The sequence below is a fragment of the Podarcis erhardii genome (assembly GCF_964252035.2).
Source record: "Podarcis erhardii genome assembly, chromosome: 1".
Taxonomy (NCBI): Eukaryota; Metazoa; Chordata; class Lepidosauria; order Squamata; family Lacertidae; genus Podarcis; species Podarcis erhardii.
In genome coordinates, this window is record NC_138497.1 from 39,202,132 (window position 1) to 39,229,339 (window position 27,208).

Sequence of the window (27,208 nt, forward strand, 5' to 3'; positions counted from 1 at the left end):
AGGCAAGCAAAATGCGAGGGAGATAATGAAAGATACAGGAAATTGAATGCAGATTTCCAAAAAATAGCAAGGAGAGACAAGAAGGCCTTCTTAAACGAGCAATGCAAAGAAATAGAGGAAACAACAGAATGGGAAAAACCAGAGATCTGTTCAAGAAAATTGGAGATATGAAAGGAACATTTTGTACAAAGATTACCATAATAAAGGACAAAAGTGGTAAGGACCTAACAGAAGCAGAAGACATCAAGAAGAGGTGGCAAGAATACACAGAGGAATTATACCAGAAAGATATGGATGTCTCGTACACCCCAGGTAGTGTGGTTGGTGACCTTGAGCCAGACATCCTGGAGAGTGAAGTCAAATGGGCCTTAGAAAGCACTGCTAATAACAAGGCCAGTGGGAGTGATGGTATTCCAGCTGAACTATTAAAAATTTTAGAAGATGGTGCTGTTAAGGTTCTACACTCAATATGCCAGCAAGTTTGGAAAACTCAGCAGTGGCCAGAGGATTGGAGGTCAGTCTACATCCCAATCCCAAAGAAGGGCAGTGCCAAAGCATGCTCCAACTACCGCACAATTGCGCTCATTCCACACGCTAGCAAGGTTATGCTTAAAATTCTACAAGGAAGACTTAAGCAGTGTGTGCACCAAGAACTCCCAGAAGTGCAAGCTGGATTTTGAAGGTGCAGAGGAACCAGAGACCAAATTGCAAACATGTGCTGGATTATGGAGAAAGCTATAGAGTTCTAGAAAAACATCTACTTCATTGACTACGCAAAAGCATTTGACTGTGTCGACCACAGCAAACTATGGCAAGTTCTTAAAGAAATGGGAGTGCCTGATCACCTCATCTGTCTCCTGAGAAATCTTTATATGGGACAAGAAGCTACAGTTAGAACTGGATATGGACTAACTGGTTGGTTCAAAATTGGGAAAGGAGTACGACAAGGCTGTATATTGTCTCCCTTCTTATTTAACTTATATGCAGAATTCATCATGCGAAAGGCTGGACTGGATGAATCCCAAGCCGGCATTAAGATTGATGGCAGAAAGTGAAGAGGAATTAAAGAACCTTTTAATGAGGGTGAAAGAGAAGAGCACAAAATATGGTCTGAAGCTCAACATAAAAAAAACCCCTAAGATCATGCCCACTGGTCCCATCACCTCCTGGCAAATAGAAGGGGAAGAAATGGAGGCAGTGAGAGATTTTACTTTCTTGGGCTCCATGATCACTGCAGATGGTGACAGTCACGGAATTAAAAGACGCCTGCTTCTTGGGAGAACAGCAATGACAAACCTAGACAGCATATTAAAAACCAGAGACATCACCTTGCTGACAAAAGTCCGTATAGTTAAAGCTATGGTTTTCCCAGTAGTGATGTATGGAAGTGAGAGCTGGACCATAAAGAAGGCTGATCGCTGAAGAATTGATGCTTTTGAATTATGGTGCTGGAGGAGACTCTTGAGAGTCCCATGGACTTCAAGAAGATCAAACCTATCCATTCTTAAGGAAATCAGCCCTGAGTGCTCACTGGAAGGACAGATCCTGAAGCTGAGACTCCAATACTCTGGCCACCTCATGAGAAGAGAAGACTCCCTGAAAAGACCCTGATGCTGGGAAATATTGAAGGCACAAGGAGAAGAGGGCGAGATGGTTGGACAGTGTTCTCAAAGCTACCAGCATGAGTTTGACCCAACTGCAGGAGGCAGTGGAAGACAGGAGTGCTCTGCTCCATGGAGTCAGGAAGAGTCAGACACGACCAAACAACTAAACAACAAGCACAACATTCTGCACTGTGTCTGGCCACTTTTTTCTTTTAATGGTTTAAAAGTGGGGATTGAAGGGTCAGGAGAGCTGGGACCTCGTAGAAAAGACTCAGGGCTCAGGCTGCCCGGACTGCCGCTTAATCGCTCCTCTGACTACAGCCCCACCTCAAGATCCTTTTGCTCTAATAATGAAATTATTGTTTTCCAATGTGCTGTTTCCTTCAGCATTGGTAAACCTACAGTTTGGTTACAACTGATGGCTTAAGCATTTAGACAATATCTAGCAATGAAATAAAGAGGAGGGCTATCTGACAACCATTCTTTAAAAGAAAAATGTGGTGGATCAGAGTGCATCTGTGAGACCATAAGAGTTGCTGCAAGGAAAATAAACTCTCTTCCTCCTCCACTACTTCATCTTGCCACACTCAACTTTAATTTCATTTTCAAGCAGAGCAGCTGATGTCAGCTAAACTTTAGGAGGCTGCTTTAGGAATTTTCCCGAGGAAACTGCAGCAACACGCATTATTCTCCACATATTTCTGCAGGGTTATTTAACAAGAGTAGGAGCAAACAACTTACCGCCTTCAGACAAAGGTGGGGGGGACACATCCTCATTCGCCACAGAGCACCATACGACTGTAGCTGGGTTGCAGGATTCAAGTGAATACAGAGAAATTTAGGTCTGTGCGATTAAAGTAGGTTAAAGCGCTCTGCTGCCCTTGTGCAACAAACCCACTTTGCAAACAAAATGGATCTTTTGCAGTTAGGAAAGTGGTGAAGGAATGCATTGAAAAGTGTGGAATGCAACAATGATTTACAGGAAGGTGAACAAACACTATGCCAGCAAATCAAGATGAATGCTCAATAAATAAGTACGGTAGTATGGAAGAGCCCTTTGTTGGCCAAATTTGGCAGCAGGTCAATTTACTGACACTGTGAAATCATGGCACATGCAGTGCTATGATTCTCACAACGGGCATGGGTGGTGTCACATGCTGTATGGTAGTAACTCCTTAAGATATTTGGCTTCAGAGTGGCAGACCTTGACTTTTCTGGAATCCCAGAGACATCTGGAAGGCCTCCTTCATGTAAACCAGGTCCTTGTACCGTTAAGAGCCTGTAACGCTGCTTCCACCAACCTGATACACATTCCAACATTCCTGGAGGGCTTCAGCAGACTGCTATGGTAGATCTTTCCAAGTGAGCTCGCTATCAAGTCAGAGCAGCTCATTTAGATGTGGCAGCCATTTTGTGTTAAGGCCACACACCCCACAGCAGCCAATTTGCATGTCGTGCCAATGGGACTTCCTCAGTATTCGAGACGTGCTCCTTGGCCTCAAAGTGGTTGCTGACACCGGGTAAACTGTTAAATATAAGACTGTTTTCCCTTTTTAAGTGTACAGCAGAAATGACATGCCAGGCGTGGGGTGCAGATTGGCTGTACCAATGCCCACCACTTCACCCCTCTCCCTCTCGGTATGCAGCAGCAAACCACACACTGTGAATGTAGAACAGCAGCTGCACCCCACCCAGCAGGCTGATTCTGGTGTATATTTAAGACATCTTAGGTGTGTACCATTTAAGATCTAATGTGTAAAGAGGCTCTCTTTTCCTGCCACTCATTTGTAGTAAATTTGGACTGACAGCGAGACTTGTGCAGTTAGTTTCCATTTCATTGTTAAGTCTAGATGTGACTTTCTCTCTTATTTTCACTTCTGAAACATTTAGATCAGAAATGACAAGAAAGGTAGATCGGTAGGAAATGACAAGCTTCCACCAACCACACAAGTCAAATTATCTCCCCATTGAAACGTACATTTACTTATAATCAAGGGTATTCATCTTTTTTAAAAAGAGAGAGAAGAATTATGAACATAACTTAGATTCTGTCCATGTTTATAGTTCTGCCCAGATAAATTTGTGAACATCCTTTGGCTCCTCCATGATAATATGACAGCAACAATCTCAGATAACAACGGCTCTCAAAGTGAACCATTCACAGTGGGATCAGGTGTTAAACAGAGTTGTGTTATCGCCCCGACTCTATTCATTATTTTCATTGCCATGATCCTACACTTTGTCAAAGGAAAAGTCCCCATTGGAGTAGAAATCATATATCAAACAGATGGAAAGCTCTTTCATCTGAGTAGGCTGAAAGCAAAGAGTAAGGTTACCATAACTTCTGTCATAGAGCTTCAGTATGCTGATGACAACGTAGTGTGTGCACATTCAGAGGATGACCTCCAAACCATCCTAAATATCTTCACAGAAGCTTACGAGAAGCTTGGCCTATTGCTCAACATCCCCAAAACCAAAGTACTGCACCAACAAGCACAAAACAATCACTCTGCAGTACCACAAATCTAACTCAATGGTGTAACATTGGAAAGTGTCAATCACTTCTCCTACCTGGGCAGTTTCTTTCCATAAGGGCCAACACTGATGCCGAAATACAGCATTGCCTGATCTCTGCAAGTGTAGCTTTCTTGCGATTGAAGTACAGAGTGTTTGAGGACCAGGACATTTGCAGGGAAACCAAAACACTTGTTTACAAAGCTATTGTAGTACCAACCTTACTGTATGCTTGTGAAACATGGACCACTTATAAACGCCATCTCCAACTCCTCAAAAGATTCCATCAACGGAATCACATCACTTGGAAAGACAGGCGAACTAATGCCAGTGTACTGAAAGAAGCATAGATCACCAGTGTCGAAGCAATGATTCTTCAACATCAACTTTGTTGGACTAGTCATGTTGTGCTGATGCCTGATTATCATCTTCCAAAACAACTACTCTATTCTGAACTTAAAAATGGAAAGTGTAATGCTGGTGGTCAACAAAAGAGGTTTAAAGACTCTCTCAGGGCAAATCTAAAAAAAATAAATAGTATAAACACCAACAATTGGGAAACACTGGCCTGCAAGAGCTCCAACTGGAGAACAGCCTTTACCAAAGGTGTCATGGACTTTGAAGATGCTCAAACTCAGGACAAAAGGCAGAAACATGCTAAGAGGAAGGCATGCTTGGCAAACCCTCACTGTGATCAACTCCCACCCGGAAACCTATGTCCCCACTGTGGAAGGCCTCCACAGTCACTTATGGACTCACTGTTAAGACCATGTTCATGGAAGACAATCTTACACAGCTACGAGTGATCGCAAAAGAAGAAGAAGATAGCAGAACACACTTTTTACTCATAACTAAGGAGAGTTATTTTGAGAGCAGAAAGGATAAACATTACTAACACTGCACAAGCACACACACATGCACACACACAGCAGTTTGCCATATAAGTCAACCCCCACACACTTAGTCCCCCAGATTCCCCCCCCCCGACACTCCATTTAAACATTATGATTTAATCATAAAATGTGAACAGGAAGGCTGAATAGCATTGCAAATCAAGGAATGGGAAGAAATAATTCAAGATGTGCACTGGAGCTTGGGGAACTGCATACTCTCTGCCTCTAGATAACATGAACCAATTCAGCCTCAACCTAAACAATATAAAGAAGCAAGCCTCTGCATGTGCCACTCAATTACACAACTCAATTGCAGTTTTTCATATTTCCATTTACTTTTCATTGTCCTCCGTTGTCCTCTACCCGTGCTCACTTGCACAAACTATTTTCCATTCTTCGTCTCAGATCTGTGGATTGTTCCTTATCAACCACACTTCTATAAAATCACAAGGTGTTTGTGTGTGTGTTTTGGAGTGGATGTCACTCCCTGTTTAAGTAAGAAATAAGAAATAAGTAGGAAACAATTACATGCTGGGGAAAGTAGCAAATTATTATGGAGCATCTTATATTTCCTTTTTCCATACTGAACCTGCTGCTAGTAAATACCGTTGATTGACTTTGATTCTAGTGTTACGAGAGAAAGATGACAATCTATATGCTGCAATAAACTAAAATGGAAACGCTTTTGCAAATTTCATTCCAATGTCTTCCTATACACAGGTGGTTTGAGCTTTCCCTGTACAAACTCTCATGAGTTGAAAAACTGTGAAAGAGTCTTGATGCCCCCAGACATTGGACTCCAACTCCTATCATCTCTGACCATTGGCCAGGCTGTCTGGGACTGACGGGAGATGTAGTCCAACACTACCTGGGGACCCGGGTTAAGGATAGCTGGTGTGAAAGTGCTGTTGCAGACAGATGCTTCTTCTTTTAGTTAATTGATGAGTAAGCATTACTATATAATGAGACTTTACTGTGTATTCCATGCTTTTCTTGAATAAATGGAAATATTGCTTGAAATATTCTTTCTGCCAATATAACTTCTATAGTGGAGTATGTTCAAGTAAAAATTATTATTTTTATTATTATTACCTCAGTTAAAGCACAATATAAAAATGCAATGCTACACGACAGTTCAAAATAACTTAAAATGACAGAAATGAGTTCCATATTTATTGGGACACAGTCCTGACATTCCTTTCCATTTAACAAGATTCTGCAGCTGGAGGAGGAGCAGAATGGGGCAGGGGGGAAACCAGACCAGGCTTTCAATTTTTCAGTGTGGTAATGAGAAATCCATTTAGAGTCAAGCACTTCAGAGCCCATTTTTAGATACATTCCCTTGGGCTGCTCTTTGGCAAACTGTCCTCTCACAGAATTGCCTGTGCTGCCTCTGTCACTGGCATAGATTTAATGCATTTAAACTTTCCAACCTCTCCACATGCAGTGCTGGTTGAAAATGACTTGTCTTTTTCTGCTCACTGCATTTGTGAAATTTGCTCAGTGAAATCTCTTCCAAGATACCATAAATCTGAAGTCATGTTTTTGGGAGCATTACTTTCGTAGTGCACAATGTGAAACTTCTACTCCTTAAGGCCATCCAGGACCTCTCTGGCTTCACCTGAATTTCCCAAGATGGAACTTCTTTAAGGCCTGGTCTGTCACTTGATATCTATTAGTAAAGAAGGGAGAAAGGACTGAATGCAGAAACTACCTTGATGGTGATGATGTATTTATTTATACTCCATCTTTTTCCCTGATGGGACTCGAGGTTGCTTAAAATAAAAATAAGGACTGCTGAAAACATAGAAAAATAATAATTTAAAAGTAAGTACTGTATTTTTCGCTCTATAAGACGCACCAGACCATAAGACACGCCTAGTTTTTGGAGGAGGAAAAGAAGAAGAAAAATATTCTGAATCTCAGGAGCCAGAACAACAAGAGGGATTGCTGCGCAGTGAAAGCAGCAATCCCTCTTGCTGTTCTGGCTTCTGGTATAGCTGTGCAGCCTGCATTCACTCCATAAGACGCACACATTTCCCCTTTACTTTTTAGGAGGGAAAAAGTGAGTCTTATAGAGCAAAAATTACGGTAAATATTTTTTTAAAACCCTATTAATTTGATAACCTAGTGCTGTGGGTAAATGTGTTGTGCCAATATCACAAAATTCTCTGGGATATTGTAATGATGTGGCAAAGTGATTCATTTAGAACAGTGACCTCTGAAGGTCAAACTGTGCATTACACTGACTGTATATTATCATTCATAGACTGCGTAGTGGGACAGAGACAGTTTCCTGACTTCCCAGCAGGTGAGTCGCTGCCGCTCTCTGGAAGAAGAGGAGTGGGGAAGCAATGAGGTCTGTGCAGTGCAAATGCATCAGCAGAGCCAATCTGGTGCTCCAAGGTGCAGGGCAAACACACCATCAGGAGACCAGATTGGCACTGCTGATGCTTTTGCACTGCGCAGACCTCACTGCTTCCCCACTCCTCCTCTTCCTGGTAAGCAGCAGCAACTCACCTGGAGGAGGTATGCCACGGTGCCAGACCATCCACCACTGAATAGTGTTTTCCTTAGAATAATTGCATCCATGGGCGGGGATTATCAAGATCACAGTTTGTGAGCAGTGGAGGTTTACTCCTTCCTTCCCAAGAATATACCTACACACACAGCTGTGAGGCTTAGAAATTCTCACCATTGAGAAGCAATGAGGAAGACATTATTCAGTTCTCATTTTAATTGAAAATTATTTCACACTCTCCAGATCAATACATTGATACCTTGGGTTACAAACTTAATTTGTTCTGGAGGTCCGTTCTTAACCTGAAACTGTTCTTAACCTGAGGCATACTTTCACCAATGAGGCCTCCTGCTGCCGCCGTGCCACCAATTTCCATTCTCATCCTGAGGTAAAGTTCTCAACCCAAGGTACTACTTCTGGGTTAGCGAAGTTTTTAACCCGAAGCATTTGTAACCTGAAGCATTTGTAACCTGAGGTACCACTGTATGTGAACCAGAACACAGCTCCCTTTCATGATTTGCGCTTTTTGAATTTTGTAATGTACTATGCTGATTTTAAAAATGCATACAAGAAAGGGATATCACCAAAATGTGTATATTAGTGGGGGGGGTGCACGATATTAGAAGAAATGGCTTGCAAAAATGTGTATAAACAGAAATGCACACAAAAAATGCGTGTGAATTTTTCATGCAGGGTTTTCTTAAACAAGTGTTTACCAACTGTGGTGGAAAGAGGGAAGCTGAACTTAAGACTGGAAAATGAGAAAAAACAGAATTGACAGAGTTGTCTATAACTGTTGTTATAGGACTACGATCCTACATCCACACAATGAGACTTAATTCTAAGTAGAAATGTATATTTGTGCAGCAAATGGAACAAACTAGGAGTAGAAGCAGGGATATGATCATTGCTTTGCATTCAGCAGCCAAGTGGTTCTCCTCTTCATCTTCCCACTGAAAGATTCCTCATTGCCCTCTCTTTCTTTATGAAGACATTTTGTGCCCATGTCCCTGTCTGATGTTGCCTGTCTGATGTATTCTGTAGAGTGCCTGAGGGGAAATACACTGTTTCCCTCTTTAAGACTGCTTCTTTCACAAAGGCACACCCACATTACTATTATTGGTAAATAGTCACTTGAAGGTTGTACTATTCCCAGCTTACTTTGCCCTGAGCTGGGGAGCTGATTTGCTAGTGACAGCATTTCTATTATTGGTTTTTTGGGCAGGGAAATTCTGCTTGTTCACCACTTTTTCCGATATTGCTTCCTATTCACACGCAAGCATCATTCAAAAATTTTGACAGGCTATAACAACCAAATTCAAGGCTGACCTCTTTCTTGTTCTGAAAGAAAGCCTCGGTGGCCGACTTCCTGTGGCACTACAAACTTTTATCATATATTTCTCTTTAGCACAATGTGTGGGATTGTTGACTCTGAACTTCTGATACCTCACAAATGCATTCAGATTGGCCAACAGCAGCAGGCCATTTGAGATTTATTTGGGGCCTCAGAAAAGCTGCAACTCACAAGGTTCTACACCTTAGCCAGCTTTCCTCACCTCCGCTAGACTTACTGTGAAGCAGTCACTTTGACAGATTCCAGAAAGGGTACCATTTCCTTTCTCCATCTCCCATCATTGAGCGCTAGTTACAAATCGTGATGTGTCATTTGCATTGTTTGCTTCAGATGGGAAGATGTCTAGGGCTGGCACTGGACCTTCAGCTGTCGTTCAGCTTCCTCTCTTCTGGGCTGTACAGAGAAGTAAGGGAAATTTCTCGGTTTCAGCCTCCGCCAGCCTGTTAAGTCAGCCAAGGACAATGCCACAATCCCATTCCCTTATCTGCTCTTTCCTATTCTATTAAAACAGTTTAGCAGCAGAGGAAAGAGTGGGAAGACATCTGGATTGGGTTCCCTCGGGAGAGATATCCTCCATGAAATCTCTTCACAAATTATCCCTCACCTTTCCTATCCTCCAAAGAATTAAGAATGTTTCTAAGCCTGGTTCAGATGTGTTGATTTGGGAACCACAAAACAATGTTGCAGTTGTGTCGTGGGTGTGTGGTTACATTTGCTCTGACTGTCTGAGGTATTAAACCAACCATTATTCCATGATTCAAGCACTCCCTATTGTTTTATTTATCATCAAATAAAGAATAGATTTTTGCTGCACTGGCCAATTATACCTTTGTGTCAACCGAGAGCAGGACATCCACACAGCAGGGCTTTAGTCTGCTCTGTCAAAATTTAACAATATAATATATTTGGCATTTTCTGCCCCAAATTATCAATGCTGTGCTATTTTAAATCCTTTTTAATCCATGTTTTCATATGCTTGAAGAGCTTTGTCTAGATTATCACTATCCACAAGATCTTAAAAGTACCAGCTTCCTCCTGAGAACTGGTGTAGTATAGAGGCTAAGTCTACTGTCCTGTGAGGGCAGCATAAAAGAGGTGGATTCAACATGTAACAGTTCAGCACTTGGCTAGTAATAGGTAGGCACAAATCCAGCAATTTCCACCCCTTTCCCATAGCTTTTCCCACACAGGCAGGGCCAAACTGCATGTTACACTTACTTTGTGGCCCAGTAGCAGATGCCGTGGTGGGGCAGCAGCACACACCTTACCTCCCAACAGCTGAGTCACTGCTGTTTACTAGGAAAGAGAGGGGAGAGAGTGAAATAGCAGGGAGGTCAGTGCTAGGCAAATGCACTGGAAGATGTGTCAGATTTGTTCCAATGGTGCATATGAAGCCGTGTGACCCCACCACCAGCTCACCTTCCTCACTCAGCTATTGGGAGGTCAAGTGAGCACCACCACCCCACTATATTGTCCACTAGTGTTGTTGTTCCTTCTTCAAGTTTTGTTAATTAAATTACAAGCAGAGAGGACACAATTCCTGATCAAACATGAATTTTCAAGAGCAATTTGAGGAAGAAAAATAGCTGGCACCATGTAGCTGTTCCGGGTGGGCATTCCAGGCATTTGGAATAGTTACAAAGGACAAGGCTTGTCAATATTCTAATTCTTTGGGAAAGCAACTTTTTCTTTTTCTTTTTAACTACTTTCAAGTCATCGGTCAGAAATTCTTTCTTCACACTTTGAAACAGAAAGCTTTCTTCGTGCTTTAGCAGTAAAGATTCCACACTTCCCTGCAGGCATGTAAAAGAACACTTATAGCTGAGTGCTCTGAAGAACTCCAAAATAACAATAACAATAGGTTTTAGATTTAACAGGGAGGTCCCAATGGGACTCTGGCCAATCAGAACTCACAGCCTAGTGACAGTGGCATTGTTCATGGAGAAAAGTAGAGGAAGCTGCCTAATGGATAGTTGAGTAAGGTGTCTATTTGCATTAGACATTGTAGAGTCTAGGGGTGAATTAGGACCTCACATTTATGTCGGGAGAAACAGTTGACTCTTATTTTCCTCAATGCTACAGTCCATCTGAATCAGGCATTCCTAGGTTTGGAGAAAAAAATAAATTTGGTTGGCATTTAAAAGTGAATCCATCAAATTTTCACTTTCCAAAATAATATCAGGATTGAAGCACATCCATCATTTGAACTTGACACTTATCCAAATTTTGTGATGCAGTTCTCCAACCAAGCAATCTTTACAAAAAAAAATGTACATAATAAAGTGTGCATAGAAATGCACACATTCTGTTTGTTCGGAGAAATTCTCTCTATAATTCTGATGAATTTTCCAGAATATATATATATATATATATATATATATATATATATATATATGTGAAGATCTGCAAATTGCTACAGAAATGTGAATGGAGTTTAACACTGGAGAAATGGAGAGAGCAGAAATTGACAGGTTCTTCCCTTCCTAGGTGTTCCTATAGCTGCACTTGTCCAACATTTAAAGCAATGGTAGATCAGTCCACGGGTGTCTGTTTTCTCCAGTAGTTTGGCCCTCAGACAAACAGTTAAGAAGATCACAGGGAGGCCAAAAATATCATTTCTTGCCACTCCTAAATGCAGTAGTGGGTCCCTGCCACACTGGACCAACCATTACGGCAGAGCACAGGCACAGCCATCATGGCTAATAGCCACTGATAGCCTTAATATGCAAAAAGTCAGTAAAAATGCACACACAGAGAAAGACTGGAAAAAGTCACCTGGAGAAAAAACACAACTGCTACATTTTGTATCAGGTCAGTATTAAAAGACCTTAACAGTACAGAGATCAAGTTGTTCAAAGGACAGCATGAATCTGCCTGCGCCTTAGGAGAGATATTGAAGATTCTGCCCATTAGACCACTTTTAAGATTGTTTAGATCAATAACACTATGATCAGGCCATAGAATCATAGAATTGTAGAGTTGGAACAGACCCCAAGGGTCATCCAGTGTAACCCACTGCAATGCAGGATCTCAGCTAAAGCATCCACAACAGATGGCCATTTAACCAATCACAACTAAAGCATCCATGACAGGTGGTATTTGTAATGTTGGTTCCCACTCTACAGTCTTCCCTCCCAAAACATATATCATCAGCCCTTTCAGTCATGATATTTTAAAAAAGGTTTAAAAATGTATCTCTTTGGAGCTACTGCCTGCATCCTGTTTGAAAATATTGCTACCTATTTCTGTATGTTTTATAGTTTCTAAAAGTTTTTTCATGCAATGTAATTTAAATTTTCATGTTTTTATCATTGTTCATAACCTTGAAAGAACTTTGTCCAGAAAGGCAGTGTATAAATATTTAAAACAAACAAATCAATCAATTAAACATAGCCTGGGAGACAGTTGGATTTGCAGAATTACATAATGGGGGCCTAGAAATGAAACTACCACTGGCCATGCTTGCCGTGTTGCAATGTCTCAGCTCCTTTTCTTCCGGTTCCCAGAGTCCTTGCCAGTTGGAAGAGCTTGTGATCTTTATCCAAGATCATGCAGAACTTTTTTGACAGCCCCTGTTCTAGATTATGCATCAGGGTCATAGGCAGGGCACATGGCTCTGCTGATCCTGCAGACGATACTTGAAGTGTACAATCCTGCAGCAACTTGTCAGTTAGCATAATGTTAAACTGTCCCGGAGCACACAACAGCCCCGTTTCCCAACGGCCAGAAAAGGAGATTAATCCATTCTAAGAACAGGAGTTGCCATTGGTGAGCTTAGTGGGCAAAATCATAACCTAGGAACCAGATGGGGGTGGGATAAGTTACCTCCTCAATGTTTAATTAAACAGTAGCTGAATGGAACTGCTGAAAACGGAAAATGTTGAGGGTCATTACCTGAGCCCTCTTCTTGAACATATTGACACTAACATGAACCAATCAAACTTCAGGCCAAATCAATCAACATTTGGGACATTTAATAGGTGATGACAAGGAAAATCTTGGCAGAGAAAAGGGAAGAAAATAAAAAGTATTTCTCAGCCCGAGACTTTCATTTTGGCAGATACGGAGATTTTTTTTGTTATTGAACAGTGTTAGTTGAGTTAGATGTCTGCAATTAACTATCAGTGGTGGTGTCATGAACCAGTCCCCCCCCTCCATTTGTTGACTTTTAAAAAAATCATTCAAGTGATTGTAACATTTCTTAGAAAATGAATTAAAACTCCAACAAGTAAACATGTGTATCTAAAAAAAATAAAAATGCTACAATTGCCTGAATGACTTTTTAAAAATAAATAGCCAGAGTCTGATCTGGAATGTGACTGCATCCATTCCACATCCTTTTGTCATACTTCTTCAGTACTGTTGACCTGTCTCAGCATCTCTGCCACGAAACCCATTCATCTTTTCCTCTTTTGTAACCTAGTCCCTTCCAAAAGTTCCCACAAATCCATATTTCACAATGGAAATAAATCAAACCAATTACTCTGTTTTGCACAATATATTGTGATTGCAGAATTTTGGTTCTCTGGTTATAGATTGCATTGTTCTTGGCACAGAAATCAAGATCCGCATCCATTTCATCCCTTGATAAATAAAACATGTACCATTGCTGTGTGTGGAAATTCCATGGGTAATGTGACCTTGATGTCCGTATTGTGTCTCCCCCACACCCTTAATAAAAAGAACATTTTGAATAATTCAGTTAAACTTAGCAGTAGATGTTGCTGTGAAAAGGCTCTGGCACTGGCAAGCATCCTAAAGTCGGATTAGACTACTGGCCAGCTCAGACAATGCTTGTGGGCATTGAGTATGCATTGCAGATTCAGTTTAATAAGGTCTGATTAGATTACTTTCTCTGGTCAGTTTCATGCACAACTGGCCCACAGGATAAATAATCTCTTCGCTCTGCTCATTGTCTTGCCTGAGTTGCACATCTAAACACTGAACATATTTAAATGTTATGAAACAACTTGCTCTCGACTTGAATTATGAGAGTGTGTGGCTTCCTTTTCCCGCTGAGTCCAATTTGTGAAGGATTATTTCTCCATTGCTTAGTTTATATGCATTAGCCTGCTTATGAAATAGTCCCTAACAATTTATCCATTTTAAACTTACCAATGGTGAAGGCAGATGCAGATTTAGAAGATTGAAACCAATTGCCCCACACTGGGTGCCAAGTTGAGGGGGACACCACAGGGTGCCGCAACTATAACATACAGTAGTTCCTCGGGTTACATACGCTTCAGGTTACAGACTCCGCTAACCCAGAAATAGTACTTGGGTTAAGAACTTTGCTTCAGGATGAGAACAGAAATCGTGCAGCGCAGCGCAGCGGCAGCAGGAGGCCCCATTAGCTAAAGTGGTGCTTCAGGTTAAGAACAGTTTCGGGTTAAGAACAGACCTCCAGAACGAATTAAGTTCTTAACCCAAGGTACCACTGTAGTGAATTGAGGAAAATGGAAAATGAGAGGCAGAAAGTTTGAATTTGAAAGTTTGAAAGACTAAAATCTGCCCCTGGTGAAAGCTATCTGCATCTAAGCCTTGTTTTACTTACTTATGAAGGCCATTAATGTTTCGTCATCGGTGATAACAGCACATGCTGTGCATCCCCACCCCCATTTTTTTCTTATGGTGTCTCAAGCAAATAGTAAACTTCCCAGAACACTTGATCCCAGTATTTCTCAAACAGTGAGCTGGAACCCACGGGTGGATGTTGAGTCACTTTCAGAAACAAAGCAAGACTAAATCCTTCACTCCAACCCTGACCAATTTGGACACATTGAAACCTTAGATGCTATATTTAATTTCTAGTCTCAAATTTCCACAGACAGTGTCTCCCTCAAAATGCGGAGTGAAATAAGCCCTCTCAAGACGTCACACATATCAACTGATAATCCTTTCTCATGTATGGACAGAGGGAATCTCTCTGAGCAATTATTTCAGGTGTCTTCCTTAGTGGTCTCTGATGTTTGGAAGCCATCCACGTCAGCCCAGCAAATGTTACTGGGTAACAAAAGGCAGATTTCCAGCTGGGAATGCCAAGTTCTCATTAAAACAATTGCCATTACCACAACCTATTCAAAAGCTTGACTGGAATTTTTCTAACAATGCCTAATACTGAAATTGTGATGAAATTATTTTAGCCTTACTCACCTTAGCCTGTCAGAAAAATATAAATGAAGGAAGGAAATGCTCAAATGTAGGAAAATGCCTGAAGGAAATGAAAGACCTTCCCTACACAGAAGAAGCGGCTCTATGGCAAAGATACCTAAGAAGCGGTAACGATCAATTTTATATAAAGAGACTCTCTGTCCTTATTCACTGTGGGAAAATGATGGTGGAAAATGATGGTGGAATGAAAGCCAATCAATTAGAGTTACATGCCTGAGGCCTTTTTGATCATATCCTGGCATGCTAGTTGTACAGGCATGGTCCACAACTAAAATCAAGTTACACAGGTGACATTTACACCAGACATATAAAGTAAATGGCTTCATCCCAATAATCTTGGCAGCTGTGGTTTGTTAAGGATGCTGGGAATAGAAGCTGTGCAAGGGGTAAACTACAGTTCCCAGGATTATTTGGGGGAAGCCATGTGCTTTTTAAACATGCTTTAAATGCATGTTGTTTTGTTACTGCTTATTTCGATGCTGCTTTGGGACTGAAAAATGCCACCCAAGGCGACTCACAAAGAATAAACATGCAAATTCAAATTATAAAAATTCAAAAGAAATTATGATGGCATTTATTTATATCTCACCTTTTTCCAGGCTCAAGGCAGCTTACCCAAATTGAAACAACACAAATAACATACCAAAGCTAAAAACATAAAAGAGAATCGTTAGAAAGTACAGTGGTACCTCGGGTTACAGACACTTCAGGTTACAGACGCTTCAGGCTACAGACTCCGCTAACCCAGAAATAGTACTTCGGGTTAAGAACTTTGCTTCAGGATGAGAACAGAAATTGCGTGGCGACGGTGCGATGGCTGTGGGAGGCCCCATTAGCTAAAGTGGTATCTGAGGTTAAGAACAGTCCTCCAGAACGAATTAAGTTCTTAACCTGAGGTACCACTGCAATGAAACTCTAATAGAATTAAAATAATGTAAAAATATATCAAAATACAGATAATAAAAGCAGCATGGCACTATTAAAGCCCTTACCTTAAAAAACAGCTCCCAAAGGCCAGTCAGAATAAAACAGCCTTCACTCGCTGAAAGAAATACAACAAGGAGGGAGCCAGTCTAGCTTCTGTGGAAAGGGTGTTTCAAAGTCTGGGAGCAACCACCAAGGAGGCCCTGAGAATATTAGCATTTCAAAAATAAACAAAAAATAGGGAACTAGGGAAATGTGCACACAACTAAGGTAGGACTTGTGGAATGTGCATATGCAAAGGGGAAGTGGCACTTGCACAGCTTCTCTGTGTAAATGCAGGTTTCTGATCATGACCATACCAGTACTGAAAGATCCTAGGAAGGAGCCCAGAAGAGAATGCCAAGGGCTCCTCAGTCCTGGAGCCATCGCTGTCTTCTGTTTATACCTAGCAATACTGCCAAAAAAAGAAACTCCTTAACTTTTTTAAAATTAATGTGAACTAATGTAAATTTTTCAAGCCGTGACTGTATTTACTTTGCATTCAAATTTTACCAGAGAGCAATAGCTTTTCCGGTATGTATAATTCAAAATAAGGGTCTTTATATTTAGCTTGAATGTAATCTTTAATTTATAGCGAAGTTTAACCTTTAGTCTGCTGACATCGGCCAGCAAAACGGTCCTCCATGCAATGCTACAAAACCTGGCAGGAAGGTTTTCTGCCATCTGCATCTTAGGCAGATAAACTCAGTTTGGACATAGATAAGGGTAGCTTTGTGCGTTAATTCTCTCTGGGTTTACTTTTTTGGAGGGTAGGGTCATGGTTGCATCCCACAATGCACAGAATAAGTGTATAGAAAAAGATATGCAACATAATTATTTTATTTTATTTTATTTTATTTTATTTTATTTTATTTTATTTTATTTTATTTTATTTTATTTTATTTTATTTTATTTTATTTTATTTTATTTTATTTTATTTTATTTTTATTTTATTTTATTTTATTTTATTTTATTTAATGCATCTCTTTACAATGCCAACTAGCAATACTCAAAATAGTATTCAAATCAGCTGCAAGACCCAAAACGCAGGTCATATACATTTCTGTGACCTAAATAAGACCAGTCATCATATGACAATGTTCACAGATTCACTCAGTTGCAGCATCAAAAAAGATAAAAATGTGTGCAATGCATGTTGATCCAAGTCTTCCTCAGCAATAGTACTAATAAAACAATATTTATATGCAGATAGACACCTTCTCAGAGCAAGATAAGTACATGTTATCTCTGCCCTTAGTTTATGGCTCTGTAAAATCAGTCATCCTGTCTAAATGTCTCCCTTCAAGCACCTGATTAGATTTTAAAGAATTTGTCTTGGAGGTTTACACTATCCTTCACAGTGTCAGAACAACAATGTAGAATTGTATGTTCTCACAATTACAGTCAGTACAATTCGAAAGGAGCAGGAGGGGGACATAGCCTGGCTCTTCTTTTTTCAATGCAGTGAGCATTGAAAAAACCTCTTCATCCTGGAGAAGAGTGACTAGTGGGGTGCCACAGGGTTCTGTCTTGGGCCCGGTCTTATTCAACATCTTTATCAACGACTTGGATGATGGACTCAAGGGCATCCTGATCAAATTTGCAGATGACACCAAACTGGGAGGGGTGGCTAACACCCCAGAGGACAGGATCACACTTCAAAATGACCTTGACAGATTAGAGAACTGGGCCCAAACAAACAAGATGAATTTTAATAGGGAGAAATGTAAAGTATTGCACTTGGGCAAAAAAAAAAGAGAGGCACAAATACAAGATGGGTGACACCTGGCTTGAGAGCAGTACATGTGAAAAGGATCTAGGAGTCTTGGTTGACCACAAACTTGACATGAGCCAACAGTGTGACGCAGCAGCTAAAAAAGCCAATGCAATTCTGGGCTGCATCAATAGGAGTATAGCATCTAGATCAAGGGAAGTAATAGTGCCACTGTATTCTGCTCTGGTCAGACCTCACCTGGAGTACTGTGTCCAGTTCTGGGCACCACAGTTCAAGAAGGACACTGACAAACTGGAACGTGTCCAGAGGAGGGCAACCAAAATGGTCAAAGGCCTGGAAACGATGCCTTATGAGGAACGGCTAAGGGAGCTGGGCATGTTTAGCCTGGAGAAGAGGAGGTTAAGGGGTGATATGATAGCCATGTTCAAATATATAAAAGGATGTCACATAGAGGAGGGAGAAAGGTTGTTTTCTGCTGCTCCAGAGAAGCGGACACGGAGCAATGGATCCAAACTACAAGAAAGAAGATTCCACCTAAACATTAGGAAGAACTTCCTGACAGTAAGAGCTGTTTGACAGTGGAATTTGCTGCCAAGGAGTGTGGTGGAGTCTCCTTCTTTGGAGGTCTTTAAGCAGAGGCTTGACAACCATATGTCAGGAGTGCTCTGATGGTGTTTCCTGCTTGGCAGGGGGTTGGACTCGATGGCCCTTGTGGTCTCTTCCAACTCTATGATTCTATGATTCTATGATTCTATGATTCTAAGACTGCGGCATCGTAGGATAATTCTGGGTTAATTCTCTTGAGGTCATTCAAAGGAAGTGAAATTCAAACAGGGCGGATTTTAATGACACATAATCGGGGAGAAATCAGGATAAATTGAGATTGTCTCACGTCTAATCTGATTTACACTATGAGGTTAATTTATTTTAAAAGGTCAGAGTTTAATTTGATAAAAGCGCTTGTGGCTTTTAAAAATATATGCCAAAGGTTAGGTGAAAGGGAGTACACTCTCATATTAAGGTCTATTCTGGGATTTTCCTGGGGTTAGGGGTGCCATCTTTATTCCCGAGAAAGACTCTGGCCATTCTCAGAACTGTGTGTCAGGCAGAAGCCAAGAGGACCTCTTCACTTGTGCTGGACAAGGTAGCTGCTGAATTCTGCCCTTTCCCCTTCATGTTGCTATTAAAGGTACAGGTGCTATATCATCTTATGAAAACTCAGTGGATAAAGGGCATGGGGAAGCCAAGAGAAGGACATGGCTCTCTGCCTCAGACGTTGATCAATGGAATGGGCTTGTGGACAAGCCTTTCTTAATCAGCTGTGCACAGCACACCCACCCATCTGATCCAGGCTGAATGAGATACACCCGATCCAGATCTGGCCCCGAATAAATTTTGGGGTGGAGCTAATGTTTTTTGGGGGGCGGGAGGAGAAGGAGATACTGCATCTCTCCCCTCCAGCTGCATGGAGAATAGGAAGTTTAATCCTCCTGGTTGCTGCATCTCAAGCGCCCTCTCTGTGGGGTGATGTGGGGCTGTTGCCACCCAACTTAGCTGATGTCAGGATCTCTCTGCCCAAATCAGCCAAATATGGTTCAAGTTTGGGCTTCAGCCAAATTGAGGGCGCAGCCCAAGTTTCTTACAGAAGAATTGCCTTTCCTTATTCCGTCGCTCAGATTTCGAGGGTGGACAGCTGGAGGATGCAATGTGAGAATGTTATTCTCCTCTTCCATGCAATTGCAGGATGAGTGTCCATATTTGTTGTTGACCCGAAAGATGTTTCATACTGTAAATCAGTTCTCTGGAGAAGGTCCTAGCTGAGCTACACTGCAGGCTGTAGTCATCCAAGGGTCAGTATACATGTGGTGTTAAATGTATCTAACATGGAAAGCTCTTTCTCTAGGGCTCTATTCCCAGACTGGAAGGTGCTCTAAATTGGGCTGCCTTTAAAGATGGCTTAGAAACTCAAACTGGTATAAAATGCAGCTGCCCAGGAAACGACTAGGACGTTGGAGCTTATTACACCTATATTGCACACATCGCAACAGTACCCAATACAAAGTGCTTAGCGGTGACTTCTAAAGGCCAAAACAGGTTGGGATCAGGTGAAATGAAGAATCACCTGGACCCATATCAGCAGCCCATGTTTTAAGATCCATGTAAGGCAGCATGCTTCAGTGCCCACCTTCAAAGACAATTAGTTGGCAGGCAAACAACAGGGCCTTCTTAGCAGTGGCCTCACAGTTATTGAACTCAATCCTGCATGGTGTTAGGCAAGCCCCATCTTCTGTTTAGGGAAGCTTTTAATGTTTAACAAACCACTGTATTTTAATATTTTGTTGGAAGCCGCCCAGAGTGGCTGGGGCAGGGCTGGGGAAACTTTTATTATTCTGGTGTAGGAATTAGGTCTTTAGTGTGGTGGCATTGACCCTTTTGAATGCACTGCTGTTCCATATTAGACAGACCCCTTCTGCAATGCCTTTGTGACACCTATTGAAGTGCATCTGTTTTCATCATGCCATTAAATATAAAAGTCAAGGTACCACTGCCATCCATTAAAGAGTCAATAAACACCAACTAAAGTTATTCAAGAACCCCTTTAAAACACACGACTCTCTCACTCTTATTTTTTTCCCTTTTCTTTCCTCTGATGGAACAGGTTCTCTGCTTGCAGCAGTTTTACCCCTATAAAAATTAATCAGAACACTTCTGCTGCCTCTCCACGCTGTACTTAGAAAAGAGACAGAGGGCTTTTCCAGTAGTCAAAGGCCTTAGATCAGATAGATGTAAATTTGCCCTTAAACTTGCTACAGGCACCTCAGTCAAACTGCCAGCATCTGTTCTCAATGAATCATTTTGTCAAGGTATTGTTTCACTGGAGTGTGAAGGGAATAAAGTTATTCCAGTTCATAAAGGTTGTACAGCTGCAAATGTGTGTTGTTTTTTTAATTGGGTTTTTTTCCTGTTCTCCTTGTTACACTGCATAGCATAAATACAGAGGACCATTTAATTTATGACCACAGGGAAGGAAGCTCTTTGGCACCAAGAATGTGGCAAGCTGAGGGTCCCATCGTAGCCCCCAAACCACAGGGAAAGGGGAACAAGGAAGAGGTAGTCCCTTGGCGCAGCTCAGTTTGCCCGCAGCGTAAGAGTCTGTAGGCTCCTCACACAGCTAGAGCTGCTTGGTGTGACTTGTAAAAGAGCAATCCTAAAGCTGTGCAATGTGTCATCATTTGGTTGGCTCTTAGAATATGTAGATTTCACTTTGCATCCTCCAAATGTCGATATTTCAGGTTGAATCATCATGTTAATACACATAAAGACACACCAAAATCAGAAGCCAAGTTAGTCCATAAGGAAAACCCCCAAATTTACAGTCAGGCAACACTGTTATTAGGAAAAAGCAGAAGGCCATAAAACCATGAGCAAGTTTTCCAGGTGTTCATGAAACTGGATGTTAAGCAAACTGGGGGTTGGAGAGGAGATGGGCAGGGTGGGGGAGAGAGGGAGATAAGCTACAAAATCTGCATTTAAGTATGGATAGAAACCAATTTATGCACATATACTTCTAAATGCAAAAACACACACACACACATACAAAGAAAAAAAAAAACTTAGAATGTGCTCCAGGCCCAGAGTAACTTGTGAGCCAGAGGTCCCAGGAAGGCAAATGATAACTGCACATAAAGACCTGGGCAAGGCTATCAATGGCTTCTAGCCACAGTGACTGTGCTCTGCCGCCACAGCTAGAGGTAGTAATGTTCCTAAATACCAGTTGCTGGAAATCACAGGAGGGGAGAGAGCTCTTGTGCTTGGGTCCTACTAGTAGCATCTGGTTGGCCACGGTGAGAACAGGATGCTGGGATAAATGGGTCGTTGGTGTTATGAAGCAGCTGCCTCAGGCAGCAGATGCTGGGGAGCTGCAAATCAGCAGCAGGATGCTGGAGAGTCAGGTGTGCCCTACATCCCTTGAAATCAGCTTCTTTCTCTCAGGTATAGCATAGGACTTTCGTGAGTCTTGAAGTAAGAATTAAGTGCTGCTCTGGCCAGCTTCTGCATATGGGAAATGAAATGGTCTGGTCCTTTATTCAGCCAGCAAAAAGTTTTGAGCTGGCCATTGCTCCTCACTTGTGATCTCACAAATGCTGAAACACGTCAGCAATTGTTTCATCGTTCCAGCCTTCCAGCCACGCACTGAAAGCTTTTCACACTGGCGGCGAAGGAATGTGATTTTGAGTGAGCCATTCTAGATTATTATAAAAGTAATGGAAGTGGTTAATACTTAATCTTTCCATGCAGACTACTAAAGGAGGCTCATAAATTATTCCATTATTATGTGATTTGAAATGCAAATCCTAGGGCTAAAATTAATTTTTAATTTTTTTAATAAAAAAATGTGCTTACATTTCTATCATTCCATTAAGGGAAGGCACTGAAACTGCAAATTCTAATTCCCCCTCTCTCTCTCTCTCGAACACGTGCGCGCGCACACACACTTGCTTTCTTCAAACGCCCAAACATATTTAGAGAATCTTTAAGGACTGGCACATAGCAGGTACATAAATGTGTAAAACCTGCCGTACCTAGGATTTTTAATTTTTTCGTATTTTTTTTGAATTTACAACCAACACAAGATACATCTCTCTTATCAAACCATCCTAATTGATGTTTTTTATGTCCCCCCCCCATTGCTAAGCATATGCTTGAGATGAACAGAGCTGTTAGATGGCTAATACTAGTGCTACTCCTAGATTTATATAATAGCAATAATAATAATAATTTACTTCTTATACCCTGTCTATCTGATTGGGTTACCCCAGCCACTCTGGGTGGCTTCCAGCATATACAAAAACATAATAAAACATTAAACATTTAAAACTTCCCTATACAGGGCTGTCTTCAGATGTCTTCTAAAGGTTGTATAGTTACTTCTATCCTTGACATCTGATGGGAGGGTGTTCCACAGGCCGGGCGCCACCACTGAGGAGGCCCTCTGCCTGGTTCCCTGTAACCTCACTTCTCACAGTGAGGGAACCTCCAGAAGGCTCTCGGAGCTAGATCTCAGACCATCAAAAACTGTATTACAATTTAAAACAGAGTGTAATGACAGCATTTGCTTCAAAAACAAGATCAGATCTAAGTGCCTTCCTTGTCTTTTCTTCTCTTTCATTTTTCAACATAGCCTGTCCATAAATTTCATAAGGCTGAAAGCTGCACGTCTCATATGATTTGTTGTATGCCAGCTCTTTAAAACATTAATGGCATTTTGAATAAAACCTTAACTGTGCATTTTTAAAAGAACACAGCAGCTTTTCAATGTCCCTTTGCTTACAAGCAGCATGAAAACTTATTTCGGCCATTATCACCTTCAGTTTATTTATTTGAATTAACATCCGAAGAGCTAATTCCCTGAAAGTAAATGAACAATAGATAAGAGATTATTTTTCCTTGCCATAAACACCCTACAGGGAAACTGACCCTACTTTGACACATCATTTATTTTTAAACTCCACATATAAATTTGTGAGCTCTGCTGATCTGCAGTGTCTGCAGCATTGGTACATCGCTGGAGAGCAAGGCCTTTGGGGAGCACCCACAGCCAGGAAACCCACTTGCCAGAGCTTAATGAGTAGTGTTTGGAGGAAGTGGCCAATGTAAATTAAATGGAGGAAATTTACCATTTCTAATGGAACTTGTTAGCATTCAAGTCAAACCTACTTTCTGAGATGCGCTGATTTTAAAACACACAGGGCAAAATTCAGTGCCACACTATGATGAATATTTAGACAGAATGATTCCCCCTCTCTGTCCCCTGTGCTCTATTCGGGGAGGGGCTGTTTTCTGACCCTTCCCGGAGCCAATTGGGTGGGGATGCCACATTGCACAAGTGGAAGTCCTTGATCAGGGCTTCTGCTGATGTGGCTCATTAGGTAAAACCTACCCAAATACACAAAATGGGAAGGGCTACCTAACATATTTATATTATGCTTTGATGCTGATTAAAAAAAAATATGATGATGATGATTGGTGATAATAATCCATTTTATTGTGCTGGCTTATTCAGTTAGTTGAATTGCCCATACAAAACAGTCCCAGGCTACATTTTCAGCATCTTCTGCAAAAATAACTTCAAGCAGCTGGGCTGGGAAAGATCACTGAGAGCTAGTGTGGCGTTGTAGCTAGAGTGTCCTCTTCTGGTTCTATGGAGCAAGGCAGGTGAAATGTGGCAGCACCATGGAGAGCTCCAGGAGAGCAGCTCACACCAACTCACTCAAGCTAAGTCTGTGTCCCCAAGTTTGTCTTTCCTAAGCTCTGCTAACTTTTTGAGAAGCAGAATTTCTAAAGGGCCAATGCTCTGCCTTGAATACAGTGGTACCTCAGGTTACAGACGCTTCAGGTTACAGACACTTCAGGTTACAGACTCTGCTAACCCAGAAGTAGTAGCTCGGGTTAAGAACTTTGCTTCAGGATAAGAACAGAAATCATGCTCCGGCAGCGCAGGTTAAGAACAGTTTCAGGTTAAGAATGGACCTTCAGAACGAATTAAGTTCTTAACCCAAGGTACCACTGTATAGGCATTTTCTTGTACTCCATGCACTGTTGAGCTAGCAAGGTGGTTTGGGAGGCACACAGTTCATCAGGCACAGGGGAAGGCACCCAAGAGGGTCCTGACTCTGTCTCTACAGGTTCTGATGCCACGGGATGTGGTTTAGGATCAGATTGAGTAGTCTCCTGATAACTAATATCAGGCTCAGAGTCAGGAATTGAATTTTGCACAGCCACTGACATGAGAGCCTCTTACTGCTTCTGCTTACTGGGGTCATAGAGTGTTAAAGGCCAGGGAGGCCCAGGTTCAAATTTAAACTCAGCCAAAAGGTTTGTGAGGTGAACTTGAGCCTGTCACAGTCTCTCAGCCTCACCTACCTCACAAATTTGTTGCCAGCTCTCTCCCCCTCCCCCACCCCCGCCTTACTTGCCTCACAGGGTTGATGATAATATGTGTAACAGAAATAATTGTTTTATACTATCATGGGTTTCTGGTGAGAAAGTGGAAGATAATGCAATAATAAAATAAAGGTGGGTTATCTATTTCTGTCACTCTTGCCACAACAAGCTCAGGGTACCATCTATGGTCACTTCCCACCCCTTCATTTTATCCTCACAACTACCCTGTAGATTAGAGGTAGATTAGGCTGAGAGAACAACAGGCCTACAGTCACCCAGTGAACTTCATGAATGAGTAGGAGTTTGAACATCAGACTCCCTGGCCCTAAGCCAATGTTTTATCCACTACACCCCACAGACATACTGAAAAGGGTGTACTCGCTTTAAGATGGCTATAGGCTCAGGACACTGTTTACTAAATACTGCCTTTTTGAGAGCCAACCTTCATCCCAGTATTGTTGCATGGCCCTCTGGACCACACACAGCACCACAATAAAGCCTATCATTTATTTATTTTTCAAACTATATTCACCTTATATTGGTGACTCTGGACCAAGCCTATTTGTCTACTAAAAAGGACAATTCAGATACTTTTTTTTTACTTGTACAAGCACTCCCAGTAACCCAGGAAACCCCTTGCCTACTGACATTAAGCAAACAGTCTGTGAGCACCTAGAAAGGAATACTGTGATCACCAATAGTCAGCGTGGATTTCTGAAAAATAAGTCATGTCAGACTAACCTGATCTTGTTTTTTGACAGAATTACAAGCCTGGTAGATGAAGGGAACGCAGTGGATGTAGCCTACCTTGATTTCAGCAAGGCATTTGACAAGGTGCCCCATGATATTCTTGTAAAGAAGCTGGTAAAATGCAGTCTTGACTATGCTACCACTCAGTGGATTTGTAACTGGCTGACTGACCGAACCCAAAGGGTGCTCATCAATGGTTCCTCTTCATCCTGGAGAAGAGTGACTAGTGGGGTGCCACAGGGTTCTGTCTTGGGCCCGGTCTTATTCAACATCTTTATCAACGACTTGGATGATGGACTCAAGGGCATCCTGATCAAATTTGCAGATGACACCAAACTGGGAGGGGTGGCTAACACCCCAGAGGACAGGATCACACTTCAAAACGACCTTGACAGATTAGAGAACTGGGCCAAAACAAACAAGATGAATTTTAACAGGGAGAAATGTAAAGTATTGCACTTGGGCAAAAAAAAATGAGAGGCACAAATACAAGATGGGTGACACCTGGCTTGAGAACAGTACATGTAAACTGACTAATGTGGGGGAGGAAGACAGTGCTCCTGAAGGTAGGAGTCTATCAATTGATGAAGATGATCATCCAAATGTCATAGACCAAATGGAGCAGACAGCACGCAGACCTAGTGGTGGGAGGAAAAAATCCTTAAATAAGAGACACGGGGGAATGATTAATGGACTTCAATGTCTGTACACTAATGCGCAAAGCATGGGTAATAAACAAGATGAGCTTGAGCTCTTGGTACAGCAAACTAAATATGACATAATAGGCATCACTGAAACCTGGTGGGATAAGTCCCACGACTGGAATGTAATAATGGAGGGTTACAATCTATTTCAGAGAAACAGACCAGACAAGAAGGAGGAGGAGTGGCGTTATATGTCAGGGATGTGTATACCTGTGAAGAGATCCAAGATTTAGAACCTCAAAGCCAAAGTGAGAGCATTTGGGTCAAAATTAAGGGAGAGATGAATAACAGGGACCTCATTGTGGGAGTTTACTATAGATCCCCAAGCGAAACGGGGGACATAGATGATGCCTTCCTGGAACAGATGGCCAAGCATGCAAAAGGAAGGGAGATAGTAGTAATGGGGGACTTCAATTACCCGGATATTTGCTGGATGTCAAACTCAGCCAAGAGCATAAGGTCAAAAAGATTCCTCACTGGCCTTGCAGACAACTTCGTTGTCCAGAAAGTGGGAGAAGCAACAAGAGGAACAGCCATTTTAGATCTGGTCCTAACCAATGTTGATGACCTGGTTAGTGGGCTAGAAGTGGAAGGATCATTAGGCGCGAGTGATCATGCTCTTCTGAAGTTTACTATACAGCGGAAAGGAGCAGCCAAGCATACTAGGACTCAATTTCTTGACTTTAAGAAAGCCGACTTCATAAAACTTAGGGAAGTGCTGGGTGAGATCCCATGGACAGTAATAGTAAAAGGAAAGGGAGTTCATGATGGCTGGGAGTTTGTTAAGAGGGAGATAGTAAAAGCACAACTTCAGGCAATACCAATGAGACGGAAACATGGAAGGTGCCTAAAGAAGCCAGGGTGGCTATCTAAAGAACTTTTAACTGAGTTAAGATTAAAAAAGGATGTGTACAAAAAATGGAAAAGGGGGGAAACCACCAAAGAGGAATTCAAACAAATAGCCAGCACGTGTAGACACAAAGTCAGAAAAGCAAAAGCACAGAATGAACTCAGGCTTGCTAGAGAGGTTAAAAGCAACAAAAAAGGCTTTTAT

The 27,208-nt window shown here is 41.7% G+C and overlaps 2 long non-coding RNA genes across 2 annotated transcripts in view; both read right to left on the reverse strand.

Annotated features, from left to right (window-relative positions):
• Positions 1-27,208, reverse strand: part of LOC309345220 — a 67,012-nt gene that overhangs the window by 21,454 nt on the left and 18,350 nt on the right. The window lies entirely within an intron of this gene.
• On the reverse strand, positions 6,172-9,155 carry LOC309345736. Its single transcript, XR_014158358.1, has 2 exons — positions 9,089-9,155; positions 6,172-6,683 (listed from the first exon to the last, which is right to left on the reverse strand). It is a non-coding gene; the product is annotated as an uncharacterized lncRNA (long non-coding RNA).